At 35.9% G+C, this 16,572-nt stretch overlaps 1 protein-coding gene across 1 annotated transcript in view; it reads left to right on the plus strand.

The window, feature by feature from the left end:
* Positions 1–16,572, plus strand: part of LOC117172902 (protein unc-79 homolog) — a 1,455,529-nt gene that overhangs the window by 1,280,058 nt on the left and 158,899 nt on the right. The gene's annotated exons all lie outside the window — the stretch shown is intronic.

Genomic DNA, 16,572 nt, shown 5'->3' on the forward strand with positions numbered 1-16,572 from the left:
CTAACTAATTTTTATTCGTATTTTGAAGTAATTACACAGGTTGAATTTTTTTAAGTACGGTACTTAGCACTTCGAATTGTTTTTGAAAGCTGTTGAGTCTATATTTACATAGCTTTCATGTTAAAAGATATTTTCTAAAGTGTTGGTCGCAATGTTTTTTGAAAAATGAATAACAAGAAAATTACAATGTTTCAATATGACTTAAAATTTTATCGTAAACGGCTAAACGGATATTAATAAATGTTAATTGTCACGTTCTACATCACCTTTAGACAGAAAAGCTGGAAGAAATGTGATATTTTTCTAAGCATAGACATGGATAAGAGATTTTTAAAACTTTAGGTCGCAAACAAATTTGTTGTAAAAGTTAATAACAATCAAATATTTTAATATTCCCTTCAAATTTGTGTATAATTTCTTTTTAAAGATTGGTTCGAGGAAGTTGTCTACCGTTGATTCGTTTATCCGGGCTTTGAGATGTGAGGCATCTAGATAGCGTAATTCACCATCCACTTTTCTGATGGTATGATCTAGATGAAGGGAACCGGCCACCTGCTCCGTGACTTTGCTAAAGAACACTTCAATGCCAATTATTTCATGATTCTTGACCTTTGCCAGGAGAAGATCTGATCCATTAGCGACGATGCCAACTATACCCACTATAATTCGGTTATAAATAAATTTGAGATTTAGATGTCCACGCCTGCCTTTTAAAGCGTAAGATTCACTCATCGTCTATCTGCTGAACAGCTTGAAGATTTATCCACATATAGTACGATGAACAGAAAAATTGGTGTCTCCGTGGAAAACCAGATTTAATATCTCATCTGAAATACATCGTTTGACAACTTACAGCGCTACCTTCGGTAGTAGCGTCGTTCAGGGAGATATTCAGGGAATTCACACAATTCCTATATGCGAAAACTCATGGTTATGAGAAATTTTTTTCCAATTATGTTCAGCAACTGTATCTTCTTCTGATCTGAAACCACTGCATATGGTATCATTCACTTCACTTTATGTATCGAGTTCTTAAATTGCTCTTCGCTGTTGTCGTGCATTCTCCATAAAATTAATTTGTGCAGGGGTAAGTGAGCCGTAGTTTTTCATGGTACTAATGAGACCGACATTCATGCAACGATCAATCTCACTACCATTGTTTTTATAGCGAATTTCATCAAACAGATAGCAGAAGGCATTGCTCGCTAGTGTGTAACAGTTGTAACTCCATCAGGTTTTGTTATCCTTCTATACACGTGTAGTAAACTTTTCCTCAGTAGTATAGACAAACCATGATGCTAAAAAGCAATTCGAATTTCATCGCTTTTTTTTAATGCTTATGCGAAATAAGGCGGATGTGCATGAATATCATAGTGAACTACAGACTCATCATAGCTCATTGGTGCTTGAATGTTCAGTATTTCTTCATTTTGGCTGCAACAAAAGGAGATGATAAGTATTCTGAATGGACTCTTCTGTTTCTTTTTTCACGACGTTTGATCTATAGATTAAGGTGTATGAGAAACAGCACGTTCTGAGGTGTTAGCCTCATGCGTGCTTCTGGAGAACTGGCTTGCATTTGACATGTTGGCGCTCTTATATAGGCCCCTTTGCGATAGTACACGATACCCATTATGATGTTGATTTTACGTATAGTCGTATTCTTAAAACTTCTCCTCGAAAATTCACCAAGTCTCCGTCCTGAACTACTATGCAGAGCTAAATATGATATATTGTCTTCACGGCCATTATAACGTAAATGATTTGTGACGGCACTTCAACGATCTTATATCCTGATAGTACAATAGGAAAGAATTCATAAATCGTGTGCACTTTGCGATTGTTGAGCTGGATTAGAAATATAAGTCTTATCGAATAAAAGAATAGATTGTGTGAATCCCAAAAGGCGTTCAATAGAATCGTGTGGATGAAAGTTCACTTTGCGATCACACTTTATCTCGCTGCGCAATGTGTTATTATTTGGCTTAAAGTTTATTATAATACCATCAATTGCTAGAGCCTACTGGATATAAATCTCAATGTCTTTAATCTCATAGCTACCAGGAGGAATAATCACTACTTGATCGCCGACATAGGTTTTAATTTTTTCTAGGCTTAACGTTAGGAATCGCATGGAATGGAAGCTATTCAACGACTCCAAGGACATAGTTCTTGTGAGAAGAGAAATCTATTGGTGGAAAATACTCTGCTTGAAACAGAGAAGAGTTTACTTTTATCGTGAGAGTGAGTGATTCATCCATGGTGGTGTCCTTCTCTATACTGGCTCAAGTCCGTTCATCACTCACTCTTTTTAGACAGTATTTATCTTTTATATGCAGTTGTTCTTATCGAAATTTTAGTCACAAATGACCACATTCAACACTGCCAGAGCCTGGATATCTATAATGATTGTACTTTATCAAGCTGCCAACACCTAGGTAATCTACGAGATCTAATGGTGGCCGAAGATTATCGAAATTATCAAAGTATAGGACACTATCACCTATCTTTCTATAGGTTATCCAGTGGGTACCGAGACCGTGACTATCATCCAGAATAACGAATAACGAAAATGTTGAATCTTTAACGCTTAAGCATACTTGAACAGATCAATACCAGTGAGTTTGCGGTTAAACTTCCGGTTGGCAGCTTTGACACCAGAGTCCAGTCAGAGAAGAAGAGGGTGAAACGCCATGGCAGTCTACTAACAGACAGTACTCGCACAGTGTTTTGTGGGCCATTAAATTCTCACAAGACAAATGCATTACTTACCCTAATCCTACACCCGAACGGATTGAAATTTAAGAATGTCTATGTCTACTCGAAATCCCTGAAATAACCAAAGTACAAATTCTTGGAACGTGTATTGAATAATGTGAGAGTTGTTGAATATTTTAACTTCAGTGAGAATAAATAAGTAATACAACCAACTAATGCTCAACGAAATTCTACAATAGTTCGTGATAACGTGGCCTGTGAGAAATAGGATAACATTAGAGCCTTTTTCGGTATGGGTAGACACGCCTATGTTGACAGTTTTTACTGATGTCAAATTTACGCTTAAATTCATAAACATCTAGTTCGTGATAATGTAAATCTGTTGATACTTATGAAGGAATGAAAGTATTAATTATCAAAGTATATTAAAATACAGGATGAAAGGAACTTGAGACATGTATATGATGACAATGTCAACACTGACATAATTTATTATCAATTTCGAGAGTTATGTTCGTCGCGTTGGAAAACTGACATGCGTGGATTTCATTGTCATGACACTGCAGCAACTGGTTGATATATCTAATCTTTCAACAAAGAAAGAAGTTTTGCAAAAAGTGCGTGTAATGGAAAAACCGGAAGAGGAAGATGGAGAGGAGGATGATAACGCTTCCTTCATGACGGCTGATGCTGAAGAAAATCAAGACACAACTATGCTTGAAGAAGACGCTACGCCAGAGGCTGCTCATAGTTATATGCATTTTACAAATAAGTTTCTCAGAATGCTACAACAAAATAGAAAGCAGTATCTGGATATGGTTTATGGTATTCGTAAGCTCATTGATGGCAGTCTTATGATTGGTGATAAACCTATTAGTTTTGAAGGACAATATATCAGATTTGATGATAATCATCTATAAGCACTGATGACCTGACAATTGCATGGAAATATTGATTGCTAAAAACGCACATAAGAAGCAGTACAGTCGCCCCACTGAAACATTTCATACTAAGGGTGTTCCCGCGTTGTCGCGGTAGAGCTTGATCCCTCCTTTAATGACTTCGGTGACTACGTTAGCAATAGCCCAGCTGCTGGTAGGGACTTAAAGACCAGGCCGGCAAAGAGCGAAGAGGAGAGGGACCAAGAGGAACACCTTGGGGAAGGAACCCCAAAATAAAAACAAACATGGAGGGATTTGATAAAAACAATATACCTTAAGTAAGTAAAGGTCTCACCGTGGATTCCAATCGGGTTCAAGCCCTGGTGGTTGACGCCTGCCCCGAGGATTTGGAGAAAAAGGCGGCAATCACACACCTTGTCATTGGAAGAGAGAGATCTTCTGGCGGAAATAAACTCTGTAAGGAGGACACAACCACGTACTAGGACCCACTCGCTAGGTGATAAGATGCACAGGGCCAAAAGGAAGAGGCCCGATAGCAGTCCTGACGTGGAAAGCACCGTACTGCCGTTAAAAGCAGTAGAATGTGTGAACCTTATACAGCGAGTGACTGAAGAAGTGCATAAAATGGAGAAACTTCTGAAAACTAGGTACAAACCTAAAAAGGAGTTTTGTGAAATCAGCAGAAAACTGAGGTATGAAGTAGAGCTGTTAGGCTTCAAAGACATCGCCAGCTGGATTAGGCAAGTTGGCGGATGTTCTAGAACCATGGCCGACAAATTGCTGCTACGTGAGAATGAGGATCTCCATCAGCAGCTTGAGAACGTCAGGGGTAAGTACGAGAAGCTTCTGGCGAAGCAGCAAATACGCGGTGAGACTCTAAAACCTCAGGAAAAAGCTTTGAAGTGTGCTCCTAAAAAGCAACCTTAAGAGCAAGAGCCAGGAGGCTTTACTGAGGTGGAGAGTTGAAGAAAGCGAAGAAATCGGAAGAAGATGGAGAAGAAGGAAGGTGACACTTCCACAAAAATGCTAAAACCGTCAAACCGAACGGTGGTGGAAGAATAATAAGAAGTATGACTCCCGGCGAGGCTCTTATCATCAAGCCTCCGCACCCCCCCCCCCCTGTACAGACGTATGCGAGAATCTTAAAGAATATGCAGACGTCAGTCAGCCCCAGGAACTTAGAGTTGACGTCAAGAACAGCCAACAGACCACGGCAGGGAAAGTTCTCCTCAAAGTAAGAGCCAAGGCAGAGGAAAGGGTCAGTTTTGGCGATGCGTTAGAGGGAGTATTGGGGGGTAAAGGTGGCGTGAGGCACTTGATTCCAAAAGTCCAATTAATAATTCGTCACCTGATCGAAACAACCGAGGTGGATGATGTGCAGAAAGCACTAGAGGATTTACTTGGGGAATACATTGGTAGTTCCCTAAAGATGAACCTCACCAAAAGGAGCATCAGAGTGTGCATGCAGGCTTTCGTAGACATGAACGATGCGCCTGCTGCTAGATTGGAGAAAGTGGCTAGACTAAAGGTCGGATGGGTATGTTGTCAGGTGAAAAATTGACTGCCCAAACCCTGTGCTTCTGCTGACACGAGTAGGCGGTTGTAGTCAGGAGGGTCACACGGCGTTATTTTGCCAAAATCTTGCAGAACGGCGTCCGCCTTTGACCTTCAAAAACAAAATCTGAAGTAGAGTCGAAAACGAAAGAAACTGAACACCAAACACAGACTATTGGAGTTCGGTGAGTAAGTACATTTGAAGGACGAACGACATCTATGATGAAGAGCGCCACCATGGTGCATTGGCGCGTGCCCTAAGTCTCTGAAGTAATGTGAAAGCGGTTTCCGGAGACTTACGTAGGCAGGAAAGAGAAGGAGGTTTAGTCGATAAAAATCCGACACTACACAGTCTTCAGCTGGGTGTCTTTTTGAAAACTTACCTTGCTCGTGCAAAAAAAGGTTCCCAGGCATCCGGCAACACGAGTCACATCAATGAAATCATATCAATCATTATGGAACTGCGGAGTGCTGAAATCATGTATTAGGAGTGTGCTCATAACTCTATCGTCAGGATCAAGATGAGTTTCGAACTGTTTGGACGTCACTTGAAGCGAATCGCTGCAGCAAGCCGTGGACCGCCTGGTGTTGCATTTAAGATCACCGCTGACGGCCATAACCACGTATAATCAATTAGTGAGAAACTGAAAACCCTGCAGATTAATGCCCAACAAGATTTGTCAGTCTGTAACATTGAACTTATTGCATAGTTAGACACTCAATTAAACTTACTTGATAATGGAAAACGGAAATTTGTCGCTAGTCGAAAAACTACGTTTGATTCAAATGATACTCTATGCTGGTCAGAATAATGGCTAGAAGTACTTTCTTACCATCATAGATATTTTCTATAACTACGCCTGGGTGGTTTCTGCTAAGAACAAGAGTAGACAAGATGTCACTTCAGCAGTGCAATCCATACTTGTGTAGAATCGTGGACCAAAAAACTTACACATTGACGAAGGAAAAGAATTTTATAATGCACATTTTAAAGAACTTATGCAACGATATGGCATAAATGTCTACTCAACGCTTAGTAATCTAAAGGGGGCAATTTGTGAAAGATTTAGTCGCACGCTCTAGAATAAGATGTGGCCACAATTTAGCTTGAGAGGCAACTACAAGTGGATAGATATTTTGCCTACACTGATATCATAGTACAACAATACCAAACAACGATCAATCAGTATGAAGCCAAAAGATGTCACTGACAAAGATGAAGAGGAGCTTATGCAACACTTTAAAAAACTACAAAATATATCCAGGACAAGGCCAAAGTGTCAAGTTAGTAACAGAGTTCGAGTCAGCAAGACTAAACACGCCTTGGAAAAACGATACACAGCCAATTAGACGACTGATAAATTGACTGTTGATCGGATTAACAAATCTAGTGACGTAAAAACTCAGGGTCTATCAAGATTAACCCATCGGTAGCGGATTCTATGAACAAGAACTTTTTAAAGTTAAACATCGAGACCTTTACTTTGCACAAAAATTAATCAAAAACGCAGCAACAAAAGATTTGTAAAGTGGTTGGGCTTTGGCAGTTTACACAATAGCTGGATAGATAAATCAGATATACAATCAACTTTGTGCAATGTTGAATCAACTTTGTGACACGTTGAATCAACATTGTGCAATATTGAGTCAACGTTGAAATACTGTTGAAATAACTCTGTGCAATGTTGAATCAACGTTAAAATAATGTTGAATTAACTCTGTGCAGTGTTAAATTCACGTTAAGCTAACGTTAAACTGATGTTAAGTTTACTCTGTGCAATGATAAATTAAAGTAAGACTAATGATGAAGTAGAGCTAAAATATTATGTGTATGCTTATACTAATAACATGTGAGGTTTTGATAAAAAGAGGAAATAAATTCATAGATAGATTTTTTTTCAGTTAAATCATCAAAACCATTATTAACAACTATTTACAACTACTAGAAAAATAAACTATACCTAATATTAAAAAATTCTATTATTTATAAGAAAGTCTAGCAGTTTATCTTCGGGTTCGGTTAAATTATTTTCATTATCGAATAAACTAATTTTGTAGTGGCCCCATAATAGTGCATCTGTATAGTTTCTTAGCAAAAGCTCATGTCGTCGTATGGAGTCAATTCTATTTTTTTCTGACCAACTGTTTCTAAGTTGTGAAGCCTAGATTGAATAACGTACTGCGTTCTTGTTTGAATTTTAGAATTTTGAAGACATTCTAGGCAATCATCAAAACAGATACTCATCTTTACAATTCTTACTTTGAATCCTTTAGCTTGTTTCATAAAGTCTTCACCAGTAACGCGCACACTGTATATTTTGCTCCGCAAGCTGACAAATTCAGTAATAATTTGTCCAGAACATTCATCTTTCATGAAACCGAGAGTTTTCTTGTTGGCTTGCGCCATTCCGAAAACATTGTCTCAAGGGGAGTCAGATGTGTCGAATTTGTGTATGCCTTTCTTCATGTCAACGTAAATGTCGTTATATTTTATTTCTTAGATCACACTGTCTATGTCGGTGTACAATACTGGACAATCGTTTTTGTACTTTTTGCGCATGTAATCGAAGTTAGAAGCTTCTCACACAACATGTCATGTTGACAGAACAACATGTCACAGAACAACATGTCATTGTGTTGATGGTAAAGCTCGGTTGGATAATACAAATCTACGTCTAGTATATAACCAATCGGTGAATCGACGCAAGCACTGAAATCAAAATTTTGAAGATTGCCCAACTTTCGAAACAACCGTAAGGAAGTGGTTGTCCCATTGCCCACCCATACATGTTGTTTGCATTAAAATACATCATGCAGTTTACCTCACTATTTACGTTGAATACTATTGCGTACTTATTGTTAGCAGCAGCATATCAGTTGGAGCATTGGGTCACTCGGCCCCTTTTGCCTTGTTCAATCATCAACAGTATGTCAACGTCAGTGAGGAGTTCCAGCCTCGCAATTCTATGTTTGAGCATGGCGTCCCATATAAAGCTAGGAGTAATATTGTTATTTGCTGGATCGGGTTCATACGCCTCGAGACACTGTTCTCGGAAACTTTCCTAGACATCAGCTAACAGCAACACGTCAGACTTCAAGTGCAGTTTTACGTAATCACCTAAAGTTGTGATATTAAATTCTGACCATACCTGCTGTGCATGCGCGTAATCTTCAGCTGAAATTGAAGAATCATTTAACGTACTATAAAATTTTGCTTTTGCTGGTAATTGAGTTTCTTGAAGCTTCTTCCACGAGTTTAGATATTCATAGGGAAGAACACCTTTCCTCGTGAGGATTTTTACTTTTTTAGGCGCAACATCAGAAAATACTAAATTAACAATTTTATATTCCTTAAGGTACGATGCTAACTTTTCCAATGACGAAGCCATTAATATAAATAAATCTATAAATAGGTCTTGAAACACAACAGGTATAGTCTTTGCATCCTGGTAAACAAAGATGCATTGTTCATGCGCGGGACCAGAATATTCACCAGTATGCTAGTGGTCTCGAACCTTTTTCATTGGTGGATATAGTGGTTTTTTACAGATGTGACACACTGTGGCTTCTACAAAGTCCAACATTGTGGCTTCTACAAAGTCCTGACCAATTATATGGATTGTTTCGCCGTTCGCCACCATCAAATCAGCGTTCGGATTGCACAACGACATTATCGTGTGGTCTCAGTCAGCCGAGTTATTTGAAAAAATAATGTTTTAACTACCCCTATTTTGTTAATAATTATCCGATCGTGTTGGGTTTTGCATAGAAATACTTATGAATCTTTAGCTCTTCCAAACAACCTTATTAAATGACTTTTTTTTTAATTTTCGATTTTTTCAAAACTCGAACAAAATGAAAAATATTAATTAAGTTCCTATACATGTAATTATAAAATATCAAAAATTCAGATCAATTCGTTTGTATTAAACAGCGACAGTAACAACGATAATATCCGAATTATGCTCCTGTTTTCGTTTTTATTCTCGTAATTTGTTTTTTTGCATTTTTGTTTACAATCATTATTTGTTAATAGACTTAATGCTTTCACGATGATTTATTTTGATAAAAAGAGATATTTTTTATTCCAATCGTGTAAAAAACGACGTGTTTTGCCGCCGTTTCGTATACACCGTGGGGAGTGATCAAACTTGATTGGCCAATGAAGTTTTTTTTTAATCCGGGAAGACGGAAAGCCAAATCGGATTGCTATTATGTCCATTGTCCCTATTATTTTTATTAGGGCGTTTTAAGATTTCGATTGTTTCTTTATGTTTTCTTGGAAACATATTGTGTGTTCTTGCAGTGACTATTGTCCTGTCAAATAAAATGTTATTTCCTGTTTCGATATAATGTTGAGCTAGTGCAGATTGCGTGAAATATTTTAGCCTGACTTTACTCTAATATTCCTTTATACGTTGGCTCATCGCTCTCTCCGTTTGTCCGAAATAGACTTTGCCACAAGAACGAGGGATTTTATATACTTCTATATCACTGAGGTGAGCCTTAAGTAGTTGTTCTGTTTTTGCAGGTGGTTTAAATATGGTTTGGATGTTGTGTTTGTTGAAAATTCTTCATATTTGTTCTGTGACACCTTGGATGTAGGGTAGGGTGGCAGTCGTTTTTCTCTCTCTTTCTTACGTAGGTTGTGTTGACTTATTTTTTTAGTGTATTTTTTTATTTCTTTATCAATTTGTTTGTTTGTGTAATCGTTCTGTATTAGGATCTATTAGAAAGCTCTGTTATACACGGAAGTTGATGAAAGCTTATTTTTGAGATGGGTGATCGTTGGAGCAGGCATGTCGGTATCTGTTTTTATGAGTTGGTTTTCTGTGAACTTTATGTCCTAATGTGTCATCAACGTCACGGAACCATAATTCCGGCTTAAGTTTGGCTTGGTTAAAGATTTTAGTTTCTAGATTTTTTTTTTAAACATGTTGACGATTGTAGGTGAGATTAGGGATTCCATTGCTGCACCTGAGGTTTGTTTATAGAATTGGTTATTAAAAGAGAAGTAAGTATTATTAAGACGGTGTTCCATCAAAGGTACGAGCTCGGAAGGGAAATTTGTAAATTATCTTTACGGAACATCTAGAAACTAAAATCTTTAACCAAGCCGAGCTTAAACTGAAATTTTGGTTCCATTGCATTAATGACACTTTCGTCATCTGGCGACATGGACGAGATAAACTAAATAAGTTTTTAGATTTAATCATTCGATTACATCCTAACACTCAGTTCAACATGGAAATCGAAAAAAAATTGACTTTCTTGGGCGTATTCGGTTACAAAATATCTTATAACACATTAGGGCATGAAGCTACAGAAAACCCACTCATACTGACTCGTACTGACATGCCTCCTCCAACCATCTCCCATCTCAAAAACAATCGGTCATCAACCTCCTTATATACAGAGCTGTCTCTATGACAGATAAAGATAACTTACAACAGGAATTACAAAACGTTAAGCAAATCATAATACAGAAAGATTACACAAACAAACAAAGTAATAAAGAAATAAGAAAATACACTCAAAAAAACTCGCTTGTTCCCGTGGCAAAGTCTATATTGGAAAAACCGGGAGAGCAGTGGACCAACGTATAAAGGAACAGAAGAGTAAAGTCAGGCTATAATATTTTACGCAATCAGCACTAGCTGAACATCATATCGAAACAGGATATAACATTTTTTATGACAAAACAACAGTCATTGCAAAAACACACAATACCTTTTCAAGAAAACATAGAGAAGCAATCGAAATCTGAAAATACCCTAATAAAATCAATAGAGACAATGGATATAATAGCAAAACGATTTGGCTTTCCGTCCTCCCGAATTAAAAAAAAAGACTTAATTGGCCGATCTGGTTCCACCAGTCCCCACAGTGTTGCGCACTGGTAAATCACAGACATCGTAGATAGTATACATAAGAACATCATTACCTAATACTTCAGTTACAAATCAGCCCTGATAAAGTAAAGTGCAATATTCAAGAAACTTCGGCAAAATTCGTCGCTTTTACACGAAATTCGAGGACGTAAATTGATTTTTGTATTATTTTTTACACTGTTTGTTTTGGATTTCGTTTCGGCCATTTTCATATTTCTTAAAATCTGCATTATTTTCTTAATCATTTTTATCTCCGTTATTATTGTTATGGTTTCGTTTGTTTTTATCCTCAATTCAAGGGTCAGTAATTCGTAATACTTGCGCTTAAACTTTTAATTTGGCTAGCTGGGTTTCCCATTCTCTACCTAAATCCTCTAATTGCTCAAAAGTATCGAAATCTTTACTTGTAATGTACATTTTATATTCTATTCTGAGTTTTTCATAAGCCCTGCGTAATTCCCGTTCGCGACTTTCTCTAAGGTACAGTTTAGTAAAAAGATTCTTCATTTCTGTTAAGCACGAATGGACGTCTTGGTTTCTTTTTTATTAACAAAATTTAATTGCTTGTTTTATTTTTTGCGAGAACCTTTCATTACTATAAGCATTTTTTAAATCTTCGGTGAAATCCGATAAATATCTCCAGGATTTTTTATTTATTTCGTAACACTCTTTTGCATCTTTTCTTTCTGTGTTCAAAGTAGCTATTTGCTGGCGGGTCTAGTATAAATCTTACGTAGTTGCCATTACCTTCCTCTCTTTAAAAAATCTTTTCTCTTATTGGTTCATAAATTCTTTAAACTCTACACTTTTCCAAAATTTGGCCGGTTTTAAAAATGAACCGTTTGCTTCCCAAAAAAGAATCGCAATAAAAAATTTCCTTTATTCTTTAGGGGCGCACAGAGAGGTACTGTATATGGTAGATAAGGACATGGAAAGAAAAACTTGCGAACATCAAAACAAATTTGGTACTTAGTAGGTTTTTTGGGCCGCTGAACAAGAATATAATGTCAAAATAATCGAGAATCGCCTCTAAATGCAATAATAACTTCAGAAATCTCCTTTACAGACTGGATTCTTAGTGGCCTGGAATACGATGCCGACAATGGAGTTAGATTTTACCATATAATATTCTCCTCATTAATGCTAAAATCATTGTAAATTAGCCATAGAGGAACGACAGACGTTATAGCATACAGGAGTTTGGAAACACAACACCTGCTTTACAAACCAAAAATTTTTTCTAGTAATTGCTGAGCCGAGATGACCCATCAAACACATACTTCCATTGCAAAATAATTTGTTTCTAAATTCTTGGGAAGTATCCAGTGAGAAAAAACTTCTTGCAAATTTTTGCATATTTCCTAAGCAGTGTTGTCCGAAGCATTCCGTAATAGTACCTCGGCACAATGTCCGGTTTCACTTACGCCATTAGGATAGCAACTTTTTTTAGCCTTAATCATGACCTTGTAAGGCGATAACTTTGGAAAGATATCTTTACGCCTCTCTTCATAAACTCTTCCGGAGGCATTCACGCTTAAAAGCCACTTAAGGGGGGAATAGGGAATAATGCATGAAAAAAACGCTTTTTTTATGAATTTTTTTGAAGATCTGGTCAAAGTAATTGTATTTAAATGTTTTGCATGTTACAAAGTATTATTTTAAGAATAATTCGTAATTTTTTGTAGAAAAATATCGTGAAATAAGCCAGTGACAGAGCAATTTCGAGTTTTTTTTTGTATAACCGTCTACAAATAAAGCTCCAAAGTTTTTTGTGCAGTTGCTCGTTTTTCCGCAATTTCCTTTTTTTTGCATTTGAAGAAACTATTTCACCCGAAAAATATTTGGAAATTAGATATTTCTCGCTTAAAATAAGCTTCAAATGCTCTTAAAGCATTTTTCCCGTCACTTGATATCCATTATTTAGATGGCTCTTGAGGATTTCGAATATTTCTAGATGACTCAAAGATCGTGGCTCTTCATCAAGCTGTTATCGGTCTAAGAGTGACCTACAATGAACCAAGAGTAGAGTTACTACCCATAGATTTATGAAAAGTTTGTTTCCGATTATGCAAAAAGATTTATTAAAAAAAATTTTATTTGAACAACAAAAAACGTTAAATACTGCATTTTTTACATTTGGCATGCTAATAACTTTAAAACGATTAATTTTTACGTCCATAACATACATAACATTCTTATTTTGAATAAAAAAATAGTTTTTATATTTATTAAAATGTTTATATTTTACAAGAATCAGACGAAGTGAAGTTAGCTGGCGAAAAACTGTACAAGATTTGTACAACCTCAAAAGGGCCAAGAACGCGTGAAATTTAAAATAAGAAAATTTTATTCGTGGTTTCGTTTTTCACGTTCTGGTCCATGCAGATATCATATTGCACCTATATATTTCGTGACGGAAATGCAATAGCCGAAAATGAATGTTTTCAATTTTAAGTCTATAATAGATTTCAATCTATAGGTCTTTTGTTACATAACGTACACAGTATATTTTCCTTATTTCGCCCCATATTTTCAGAAAATTGGTTGGAAATCAGACACAAAATTTTGCACTAAATTGTTTAAACAAAATTTTTAATAGTAATTGTCACCATAATATGATATTAAAACATCTTTAACCGATATTTTCACATAATATTTGATGAAAGGATATTTTAATGTGAAATAAACAGCTAAAAATATATATGAAATAATAATTTTGGGTACTTAATATGTATCTAGCGAGTTTTAAATAAATAAATTTTCTTTAGGAAAATATCAGCATACTTTTTCTAGTTTTTTAGGTGCCCATGAATAGTATTTACTATTCTTAATAAAATTATTGGCGGAATATTGCGATATACTATACATTTTCTATAAATGCAGTTCTATTTTTGATAGAAAACTTAGGCAACTTTAATCATTTTCTTATTGATTTAATGAAAAATGAAAACCTAACCGAGAACTTTTATTATTGTGTGTGTAGAGTACTTACTTTCCTAAGTCGAATCCATTTTATTAAATAGCGATAGATGCTAAAGGCTCCTCAGCAAACCCGTTATGTAACTGTTTCAGATCAAATACGGAACTGTGTTCTATAACAGTTGTTACAAGATGGTGACAGAACTGTTCTAGAAAAAAAAGATAACAGTGTTCTAGAACACTGTGACAAAATTGTGACCGAACTGTTCTAGAACTAAGTGACAGCACTGTTCTGTTACAGTTGCTATGAAATTGTTCTAGAACAAACTGATCACAGAAGTTCTATAGTAATTGTTTGAAGTTTGTCATAGAACTGTGCTATAATAGTGTTATATCAAAGTTCTAGGTACCCTGTTACAAGTGTTTTCTAGACCAAATTAAGGACAAAGATTAATAACTGTTCCAGAACAGTTGTTAAAATGTTGTTAAATGTGTTCTATAATAAACCAAAATCAAAAATTGAGATCTGTTACTTAACAGTGCATGCAACAACGTTCTAGTCTTCATGTTCTATCACTAATAACGAATCACAGACGATCTTCATTCTTGTATATATTATTATTAACTTTATTATCTGTATTGTGCCGTCCGAATGTTACTTCGACGTTCTGTAGAAAACTATTACATTGAATTCCTTAACTTAAATAATACAATAACTATTTTCATAACTAATAACGGGAAAAAAGAATTGTACTGCTGTTATATCTTTTCTAAATAAAAATTATTTGAAAAGAAGAAACGCAGCTTTATAATTGTAATTAAAGAATATTAATATTCTTAATCAGAACATAGATAAACATTAATGAAAGAATTAATACGTTTTTTAATAATGAACTTGTATTAATATTAACAAAAAATTTTTGATCGAAGATCATAGAATAGCATATTGAACCACATTAAAAGCACATGCACTGAGTTCTAAATAACTGAGTGTGAACATTCAGAAGGCAAATAATTGAAACACATCTTTTCTATATCATTACGACGTGGGCAAGGCGTCCTATGTCCATATTGTTAAAACATTGTTAAGAAATAATAGGAATTTGACGAAACACAATTTTGAAGTTTTGCCTCCAGTATATATATATATATATATTATTTTGAAGTTGAAGAAAAATTTGCAAAATTTGAAAAATACCCTTCATTTCGTTCGGATTCCTGGCTTTCAAGATCTATATCAACTTTACGGAATCCCATGTCCATGTCGTTACGGTGTCGTTATGATATCGTAAAAGCATCGTCAGAACATGCCATGTATTTACGATATCGCACAGACACCATAACGACATGGACACAGGATGTCGCAAAGTTGTCTTAAAGATGTCGCAACGATGTCATAAATACGTCCCCAAAGTTCTTGCACACTGGGCATCAACTTTTTTTTAAAGCACGTATGAATGCAGTGCGAAGAGTTATGTTGCAATCACAATAATTAAAGTTATAATCGGGGGGGGGGGGGGCTCGATTTTTATTGTAAATTCAAAGATATAGGCCTAAAATAAATACACAAGAGGGGATGTATATGTGTATGTATATATGTATGTATATATATATGTGTGTGTATATGTGTGTATATGTGTATAACTGTGTATATGAATATGTGTGCATACTTATTCTTTCCAGTCGCGACGCCCACAATGAAATTTGTTGTTAATGGTTCTTTTTCTTTGTCAAAAATTATACTACCTGGCTCAAAACTGAATCATTTTCTTCAAAATTCGACAATTCTGTCAACATTCATCCTTCTCGTTTGAAGATACTTTTTATTCGGTGGAAAATTCAATTTTTTTTTTTAATTGGGGGTACAAATGTATGATTGAAAACTGATCTGTTTTAGTTGCTTGACATTTTCTTCTCAAGTGAAAGTCTATCTATATTGTTGAAAATTCAACTGTTTTATCGAAAATACCTGTTTTTTGCTGTGAATCGGATATGAATATTTCTTGAAAATGAGTCTCTTTGGTCTTTTTTTATTCTTTTTCTGGATCTACATTTTATATTTCTCCAATTCTGCACATTTAGAATTGAAATTTTCTTGACTTCCAATATAAATATGTGTGTACTTATGGGTTTTCTAAGAATTTTAAACAGGACGATTTTTAACGACTCTCGGATACGACGCAGTCGCAAGCCGACCCCTACATTATCATGTCTTTTACTTAACAGTTCCGTAAGTCAATTTCCCTAGGAGCATTTAGAGGAGCGATATTAAGGTGAATGCCGTAGGAGTGACAGAGATGGTAATAAAGTACTCTTAGTGCCGCATTGTGCCTTTGAATGTAGGTCGTTCCCGCGTGTGTTGGACAACTAGATAGAATGTGAGCTAAATGCTCGGGATGTGCATGGCACGCCATGTAGCTATCATCGGGAATGTCTTGGCTCAAAATGTGGCGACGGTATGTTAAGGTGGAAATGACACAGTCTTAGCATGCAAAAATGAAACCCTCTGTACCAGAATTCAATCCGGGCGATTTAAGGAAAGCAAACGTTAGCTCACAAGACATTGACTGATCCTTCACATTTCTGTG

The sequence above is a fragment of the Belonocnema kinseyi genome, chromosome 5 (genome assembly GCF_010883055.1).
Source record: "Belonocnema kinseyi isolate 2016_QV_RU_SX_M_011 chromosome 5, B_treatae_v1, whole genome shotgun sequence".
NCBI lineage: Eukaryota > Metazoa > Arthropoda > Insecta > Hymenoptera > Cynipidae > Belonocnema > Belonocnema kinseyi.